The following is an 8,191-nucleotide window of genomic DNA, read 5'->3' as shown; positions in this document are numbered from 1 at the left end:
TGTAGGAGCCACAGGTGAGAGCTAAGTGCAGGGTGGGGAGCAAAGGTGGACAAACTACCCCAGAAGGAGCACAAAATGTCCCCCACCAGAAGTACTACCCCTCCCTAACATTCGACACAATCCAGGAACATCTAACCCCCATCTTCTTTTACTACTTCTTTGCTTCCTCATTTCATTTGTACATCATCCTATGTATACTTCCTAAATAGAAAATGCTAGTGAGTTTAGCGTGACTTGCTAGGTGTTTCTCTCACGAGCTGATATCAGTAAAAAAAGAAAAAGTCTAGGAGAGACAGTTTCAAGACATGGCAGGTGCAGGTTGGATGTCTATTCAATGCATTCCAGTGCATTTTGTTTTCTGGGCAGAAAGTGTCCATTAACACCCACATCCATCAGGCTTGATAATATTGCCGTTGCAGTAACATTCCACACTCATTTTAATAAAAATGAGTAAGAAAATGCCCTGACTACAAAGAGGAAATAAGTAATCAAAGTTCACTGACAAGAACTGATTCAGTACTGTCAAGGCTGGGGGCAAACAGCAAGCAACTAATTAAAAGGACAATAGCCCAAGTACTTTGCCAGACCACACCACAAATCAGTCTTTAAGAAATGGGAGGACAACACTGAAAACACTGGGCTGCAATGGTCTGGCAATGACACCATCTGGATTTCCCCTGAAAATTGAATGTACAAAGGATATCAGTTCTGAAGAAAATGACTAGTGTGGCAGCCACCTGCATTTTTCTATGGTATCTTTAACCAACCCCCATACCCCAATTCTTGGACTAAGCCAGTGGCGGAAAGGATATTGCAGAGCATGCAGCTGACATTGTGGCTATAATTTTTTATGCGCAGTGAATGTGGTCATTCAGATTCAGAACTTTTCAGGGGGGAAACAGTTGCCTATGAACTAATGAGCACCTAACATTGTGGTTCTGGTTGCAATATATTGTTACTATTTAAGAATGTGTGTTATCTACTTTAGGCCTGTCAAGAGATGATAAAAAACAGAGAACATTGCTTTGCAATTACTACCATGTAGCTTTCTTGCTTGTTTCTCATTCATACAGCTCTGAGGGTTTTTGTGGAGTGGGGCAGTGCTTGGGAACTTCCAGCCAGTGCTTGCTGTGGCCCTGCTTGTAGATTCACTTGTTAGCTTGTGGGTTGAGGCATAAACACATTTAACAACAGGACGTTTGGGTAGGAAATGTCAAGATGAAAGAGAATCTTCTTGGGCAGCCTGCTGCCTTTAACTGTGAAGCCAGTGTAGTGTAATTTTAGTGGTGGTTGCTGTTGTTAGCCTGCCCTTAACCCAAAGGTTACCATAATTTAAAATACAATATTAAAAACCATTAAAAAGAATACAATCCCAAAGAATAGGGTGGGTTCCAAAAACATGTATCTCAGATGTTATAGGCCAGGGTAAAAGGGTGCATATCTAGCATTTGACAAAAGTAGAACTGTATAATGAAGATGTCAGATGCATTGCTGTGGGGAGGGTGTTCCACAGTGGCCACTGAGAAGGCCTTCTCCTGGGCCACACCTGAGCTTCTGAGGGTGGTAGAACCTCCAAGAGGGTCCCCTCTGCTGAGCTTAGCACCTAAGAGAGTCCATAGGGAAAGAGTTTTTTCAGGTATTTGAGTCCTGGGTTGTTTTTGATTTTTATAAATTTCATTTAATATTTGTATTCCGCTTTTCCAACAACAAATCTTGAGCCCAAAGCAGCTCACAATAATCACAATAGCAGGACACAAATAATTAAATAATAGGAGAGTCTTCAATAGTGTGGAATGATTATGAAAGAGGCCTTGGCCAATAAATGTCTGCATGATAATAAGTATGTTACATGTATATCCCAGTTTTCACCTTTGAAATTTTGAAGGGGATGTCCTTCTTTTTGGTGAGATGGAAGAGGCAAGTGGGGTATAGGGGAGGATCTGTTTCTGGTTTGGGAATTAACCCAGGTCTTCCATCAGTCTCCCGTCAGTTTTAGAAGTGTGGTAGAGGGCAAGTTGGTGTAAAGTGAGTAAGTCTCCTTTAATTTTTATTCAACAGAAGCACCGCTGACTTGTTTTCTGGTTGCTTCATGGTGACTTGCCTTTTAAAAGTTTGTGGTTTGTGGTTTGTGGGAGGGGTGCTGCCTGTGGCAGAGAGATAAGCGGTGGGAAAGTTTCACCTTTTTAATTCTTCATGTCAGGCTGTTGCTAAAAGGTCTAGGAAGCGGGCCAGTTAAAAGGTGGTAACCTTCTGTTTGCTAAATGCAATGTGATTAGGCTATAAAATGTATTTTGGCAGCATAAAGGTGATGGCAAAAAAAGTGGAAGAGATGCACAGGAAAGGATTTGAGCAGTGAAAAGGGATCTTCCCCTTGATTATTTCTCATGTTTGATTTTCTATATAGAATTTTTAATATAGAATTTTCCAATAACACAATGGACACAAGCTAAACATAGCTTGAAAAGCTTTAAGAAAAGAGTTAATCAAATATAAAACCTTTGAGCTGTAATTATTTTCTCTTAGTTGATCAGCAAGCTCTTATAATGATCCAGGAAGGCTTGGGTCAGGGTTGCATGACTGACATACTTCAATGTACAATCAAAACCAGACTAAAACAAAAACTATCAACCAGAAGCAAGAGTTAAAAGTTTTATCCTCATACTTTAGGGATAGGGAACCTCAGGTGGAGGTGGCTAAAAGCAGACCTCTGGGCTCTCCTCAGCCACACCGCCTACAGACCCTGCCTTATCCCCTCCCTCATACCCTTTTAAACAACCATGACTTGCCTCAAAAAATCCTGGGAACTGTAGTTTGTTAACAGTGCTGAGAGCTGTTAGGAGATCCGTATTCTCCTCATGGAGCTACAATTCCCAGAGTTCCCTGGGAAGAGGGATTGTTCTTATACCACCATGAGAATTGTAGCTCTGTGAGGGGAATAGCAGCCTCCTAACAACCTTCATCATTCCACAATTTCATAGCAAATGCTACTTCCCAGAATTCCTTGGTGGAATCCATGACTGTTGAAAGTGGTAGGTTAAAAGTTCTCTAATGGGGTGAGTAGATTCTGGAATGTTCTTCCTTGTTTTTGAGTAAAGCTCATTCAACTATCAGAGTGACATCTTGGGGCAGAAACTGGGCCAGTATTCCTCATCAGCCCATTTTAACTCTAGTTTCTAACAGAAGAAGCCAATTCTTTTAGTGGCTTTATCTTACTTTTTGAAATCAAATTCCATCCAGCAAACAATTTAGCTGGTCATACTTTGTAGTATGCTTTTCCAATCTGTTATTACAGGAAACCCTTGAGAATGCAGCTGTGATTGGAAATTCCAAATTGAAGGGGCAATAATGGCACAGTACAAAATAGGTAATATTGTTTTTTCCTTCCATTTTGTTTTGATGGCTGTCTAGAAGTGCAAGAATTGAAGCTGTCACCTTCAGTTGTTCAAATGTGCTTACTGGTATATAAACAATACTGTGGGTTCCCCCCTCCATTACATTAGGGAAATAAGGACAACCTTGTCTTCAAACTGTGCTACATTAAATGTTTCCCAAGGGACCTGTATTGGAACAGTCAAATTCTGATACTAGGCTGCTGTGATTCGATGCCACTGGGTGTGGCTCTTGTTTCTTCTCTCTATCTTATCTACATGTGCCCATTAGAGTGAGTGAAAGGCTGCATGAGATGCTCTGTCTTGCTGCAAGATTCTTGCGTCCACAAGATTCTTGTGTCTCCAAGAGACTTGTAGACAATATTTATCAATGTATCTGTTGCTACTGAGTGAAAACCTGAAAGTAGAACCTCTTGGGACATGGAAGTCTCAGTAAGCATGCCTGCGTGTGTGCGCGCACACACACACCATAGATAATATCAATGCACATTTAAATACAAGGGACAAATGAAATGATTACTATCTCAGCTTCCTGTGACAGCTGCTTCTGGCATTGACTTGCAACTGCTATTAATGGAACAGTCTTGTACACATGAACTGTGCCCACATTTCTGCACACCTTGGCTTTTAACATGCTACTCCAAGAGGGGCTTTCTACTTTTCAACTTGTCTGTACATGTACTTTCTCTTTTTTAAATACACTTAGTGTGTGAAAGTGATCATGTGTGAAGAGGTTCCAAATCTGAGATGAATCAAAGTTCTGGACTGATGACAAATGTCAAGAGAAGCCTCATTCTATTCCCCCTCCCAAATGGCACATGAAGAGCAGATCCAAAGGGAAGCAGAAATTGTGGAATGGGGAATTGTAGCTGATAGGTTGAACAGAAGATCCTCACCCTGGTTGTGAATGAAGTTCTGCCAGGGGCCATTTATGGCATCCACACTTTAATGAGGGATAGAAACTTCAATTTTTTAAAAGAGAAAGTTGAATCTGAAGTGCCTCTGACTTCATGATGCTTTTTTGGGGATTTTAGTTTCACCTTTATTGGGAGAGGCAGATTCAGAGTATTGTACCTCAGATCAGAGGTGAGAGCCACATTTCAGATTCAGCCTAGAACAGTTCAAGTAGGTTATTCCTGTAACTGAGTATACACTGGTTGCTCACATTAATACAGTGGTACCTCGCAAGGAATGCCTCGTAAGACGAAAAACTCGCAAAACGAAAGAGTTTTTCATTTTTTGAGTTGCTTCGCAAGACGCATTTCCCTATGGGCTTGCTTTGCAAGACGAAAACGTCTTGCAAGTTTGTTTCCTTTGTCTTGCAAGTTTGTTTCCTTTTTCTTAAAACCGTGCATTCACTTCGAGGAGCAACTCATAGCACGCGGTGTGGTAGCCTTTTTTGAGGTTTTTGAAGACTTGGGTGATTTTTGAAGCTTTTCCAAAGTCCGTGCTTCGCAAGACGAAAAAATCGCAAGACGAAAAAACTCACGGAACGAATTAATTTCGTCTTGCGAGGCACCACTGTATTATGTTCTGTTTTTCCAGTTCACTGCTATGTACAGGTTTCCATGGAAGAGTCTGTCCTTCTGTAGACCAAATATAACCACTTCAGCATTATCTAGATGAGAAAATAGTTTATTGCTGTGCTGGTAAACACACTGCATTTAGATATGTAGGTCCTGCAGCTATAATGAATAGCCATTCAAATAATTCCTTGCAGAAATGATGCCTCTGCAAGATACTGGGCAGACCCTCCTAGCTCTTTGACTTTTGGTTCACATAGTTACAGTAAATACACACACATTCCCTGGTAATTAGTTCCATGAGTCACAATGGCAAAACAGGATAAATGGAGAGAAATGGAAGTGACTGGTTGTGCCTCCAGTAAAGAGGCATTGCGTTGATCCTGAACCTTAGAACTCTTAAGTTTGGGAATTCTGTTTCTGGGCCGTACCACTTCAGATTGCTGGAAGGGTTGTGTGGTTGAACACAGCTTCATGCTGAGATATATAAATTTTGTTTGTTTGTGTGTGGGACAGAAAATTAGATCCAACATTTTCTAAGGACATATTCTTGTCAGATATGCCTAACAAGCCAAGAGCTTATTTAATTGAACTTAATAAGAGGGAATTTGCAAAATACATTTTCCCTGGCTGTCTCTCAGACACGAACTCTTTTTTCTCCTTCAGCTGTGCTACTCTTATAGATTTTTCTCTCGACTTTCTTTTTGATTCTTTGCACTATTCACTGCAAGTGGCGAGTGTGAAAAACAAACACTCCTTTGTCTACTGGTAACATGACGTCTACTGGTTTTCTCAACATCATTAGACTTTTTCACGTGTTTAGTGTAGATACACTGAATGCACATGGGGGAGCATCAGCCCCCTTGACCTGCAGACATTTGGCAGTATCTCATCCCATTAGGATTTATGCTTCCTTCTTCTTGCAGAACAGTAAAACTATAGAACTTGCTCCCACAGGAAGCAGTTGTGGCCACCAACTTAGATGGTATTAAAAGAGGTTTAGAGGATGGCTATCAAAGAGGAGGAGATGGCTATCAAAGAGGAGAAGATGGCTATCAAAGGCTACTAGATCTGATGGCTGTGTTCTGCCTGTCGCAAATTCCTCGCGGCGCTTTTAGCAGAATGCTCAGAATCCCAGGTTCTTTAGTGCAGTATTTAGTATTGTGAGCTAAATATATATACAAATATCTACAGAAGCAGTTCAGACAGAGTACCTGCACCTTGAGGCAAAAGAAGACTCCACACTCATCTACACCACCACTACTATTGGACAGGCTTTACTTTTAAACCGGTGACAGCCAATCACATTACTGCTGAGTCATTCCACAGAGATATTGCATCAGCCTGTTGCAAACTGAAGCCTGCAGACTTACTTTCACAGCATCCTGTGAATCCCAACACTGCCTCCACTTGTGGAGGCAGCAATGCTTCCGAATACCAGTTCCTGGAAACCACTGGAGGGGAGGGTGCTCTTGTGCTTCAATCCTGCTTCTGCATTTCCCACAGGCATCTGGATGACCACTGGGGGAACAGAATGCTGGACTAGATCAGAGGCAGATTTAGGGGAGCGCAAACGGTTCAGTCACACTGATTACCGAACTTTGGTGTCATAGAATCATAGAGTTGGAAGAGACCACAAGGGCCATCGAGTCCAACCCCCTGCCAAGCAGGAAACACCATCAGAGCACTCCTGACATATGGTTGTCAAGCCTCTGCTTAAAGACCTCCAAAGAAGGAGACTCCACCACACTCCTTGGCAGCAAATTCCACTGTCGAACAGCTCTTACTGTCAGGAAGTTCTTCCTAGTGTTTAGGTGGAATCTTCTTTCTTGTAGTTTGGATCCATTGCTCCGTGTCCGCTTCTCTGGAGCAGCAGAAAACAACCTTTCTCCCTCCTCTATGTGACATCCTTTTATATATTTGAACATGGCTATCATATCACCCCTTAACCTCCTCTTCTCCAGGCTAAACATGCCCAGCTCCCTTAGCCGTTCCTCATAAGGCATCGTTTCCAGGCCTTTGACCATTTTGGTTGCCCTCCTCTGGACACGTTCCAGTTTGTCAGTGTCCTTCTTGAACTGTGGTGCCCAGAACTGGACACAGTACTCCAGGTGAGGTCTGACCAGAGCAGAATACGGTGGCACTATTACTTCCCTTGATCTAGATGCTATACTCCTATTGATGCAGCCCAGAATTGCATTGGCTTTTTTAGCTGCCGCGTCACACTGTTGGCTCATGTCAAGTTTGTGGTCAACCAAGACTCCTAGATCCTTTTCACATGTACTGCTCTCAAGCCAGGTGTCACCCATCTTGTATTTGTGCCTCTCATTTTTTTTGCCCAGGTGCAATACTTTACATTTCTCCCTGTTAAAATTCATCTTGTTTGTTTTGGCCCAGTTCTCTAATCTGTCAAGGTCGTTTTGAAGTGTGATTCTGTCCTCTGGGGTGTTAGCCACCCCTCCCAGTTTGGTGTCATCTGCAAATTTGATCAGGATGCCCTTGACTCCATCATCCAAGTCGTTGATAAAGATGTTGAATAAGACCGGGCCCAAGACAGAACCCTGTTGCACCCCACTAGTCACTCTTCTCCAGGATGAAGAGGAACCATTGATGAGCACCCTTTGGGTTCGGTCAGTCAGCCAGTTACAAATCCACTGAGTGGTAGCATAGTCAAGACCGCATTTTACCAGCTTCTTTACAAGAATATCATGGGGCACCTTGTCAAATGCCTTGCTGAAATCAAGGTAGGCTACATCCACTGCGTTCCCTTCATCTACCAGGCTTGTAATTCTGTCAAAAAACGAGATCAGGTTAGTCTGACATGACTTATTTTTCAGAAATCCATGCTGACTATTGGTGATCACAGCATTCCTTTCTAGGTGCTCACAGACTGTTTGCTTAATGATCTGCTCCAGAATCTTCCCTGGTATTGATGTCAGACTGACTGGGCGGTAATTATTTGGGTCCTCTCTTTTCCCCTATTTGAAAATAGGGACAACATTTGCCCTCCTCCAGTCTGCCGGGACTTCGCCTGTTCTCCAGGAATTCTCAAAGATGACTGCCAGTGGTTCTGAGATCACATCTGCCAGTTCTTTTAATACTCTTGGATGCAGTTCATCTGGCCCTGGAGACTTGAATACATCTAAAATAGCCAAGTATTCTTGTACTATCTCCTTAGTTATTCTGGGCTGTGTTTCCTCTGCTGAATCATTTGCTCCAAATTCTTCAGGTTGGGCATTGTTTTCTTTATCGGAGAAGACTGAGGCAAAGAAGGCATTG

The sequence above is a fragment of the Podarcis cretensis genome, assembly GCF_951804945.1.
Source record: "Podarcis cretensis genome assembly, chromosome: 6".
Classification (NCBI taxonomy): domain Eukaryota; kingdom Metazoa; phylum Chordata; class Lepidosauria; order Squamata; family Lacertidae; genus Podarcis; species Podarcis cretensis.
The sequence above is the reverse complement of the archived record's forward strand: the minus strand, read 5'-3'. Positions refer to the sequence as shown.